Raw genomic sequence first — 1,262 nt, 5'->3', positions numbered from 1 at the left:
GGCCTCAATCCCGAGGCAAAAAAGAAAATATCGAATGATATAAATGAAAGGGTTGAGTCATTTGACTCCCTTCAACCACCACCAGAAAAAAGTGAGAATGAATTAAATCGAAGGGGCAAATATGTCAGACCGTGTCCTGACATTGAATTAATATATGGTCGCCCTATTCGGAAGAGGAAAGGTGAGATCTTATTAAATGCAAGCCTTTGCGATCCTGTCGACATAGAGGGACAAAAATTGTATGTCAAAAACACTTGTTCCTTTGATGCAATGAGTGAAGTTTTGGTTAATAGCTATTGTAACTATCCGTTATTTAAAAAATGAAAATGCAAAACAACTCATGAAGTTTTAATCAAAACTGCACCATATTTAATTATTGAAATGCAATTATTTTTAATAGCGAACAAAATTAATTATCCAAAAGGAATAAAAATTTCTGAAATTCCGGAAAAAATTTCTGTTCTTCAAAATAATTTTGTACTAGGAGGATTTGTCCGGTACACATCAGGTCATTACCAAGGCTATTGTCGTAGTCCTTTAGAAAGATGGCATGAAAACGACGATTTCTGTAAAAAACCAAACAATGTAAATAATAACCCAATAGTCCCAGAACTAATATTTTATATAAAAGTTTAAAATATAAAAATAAAAAAGTAATATAATATGTACAATTATTTAAGTATGTTAATGTTATTTTAATAAAATATATGTTTTTTAATTTATATGGAATATTATTTGTTTTTTTTTTTTTTTTTAATTGGCATTGTTTACTTTTTTTTCAGCACTGACTTGACGACTTTTATGTTTTTCACTTTTTCTGAAATTGGTTTCACTCATTCTAAAATCAAATTGAAAACGTTAACTCGCTGCCATTAAAAAAGAAATTATTTTTATTTGAATCAGGAATTTGTCTTGACGTTTGAGTGTTATGATTTTGAGTGGATTCTAATTTGAAATCGAGAAGCATTCTATCTGTCATTTTGTGCAAATGAAACAGTTTCAGAAGACAAAAAAAAAACTATATTCAAAAATATATAAGAAAGCTGATAACAAAGAAAAAATAATACAAATTATTATAATAAAGCTGGTTCGACTTCGTTTTTACTTGCTATACAGGTGATAATAGGGCACTTTTAGGATTCGGAAATCTAACTCGAGATAATCATAATCAGACGATGATGGAGAATGCAAAAAAAGTAGGTTTGGTAATTCTGTCTGTCTAAAGCCTAAACTATTGAAGTTATTTCCTTCAAACTTGGTAG

General features: G+C 29.2%; 1 long non-coding RNA gene across 1 annotated transcript; it reads right to left on the bottom strand.

Moving 5' to 3' along the window:
- Positions 1–343: 343 nt before the first annotated feature.
- On the bottom strand, positions 344–717 carry LOC129905213 (uncharacterized). Its single transcript, XR_008770568.1, has 2 exons — positions 670–717; positions 344–566 (listed from the first exon to the last, which is right to left on the bottom strand). It is a non-coding gene; the product is annotated as an uncharacterized LOC129905213 (long non-coding RNA).
- Positions 718–1,262: the final 545 nt, after the last annotated feature.

The sequence above is a fragment of the Episyrphus balteatus genome, chromosome 1 (genome assembly GCF_945859705.1).
Source record: "Episyrphus balteatus chromosome 1, idEpiBalt1.1, whole genome shotgun sequence".
NCBI lineage: Eukaryota > Metazoa > Arthropoda > Insecta > Diptera > Syrphidae > Episyrphus > Episyrphus balteatus.
Note: the sequence above shows the minus strand (reverse complement) of the source record. Positions and strands in the feature narration are given on the sequence as shown.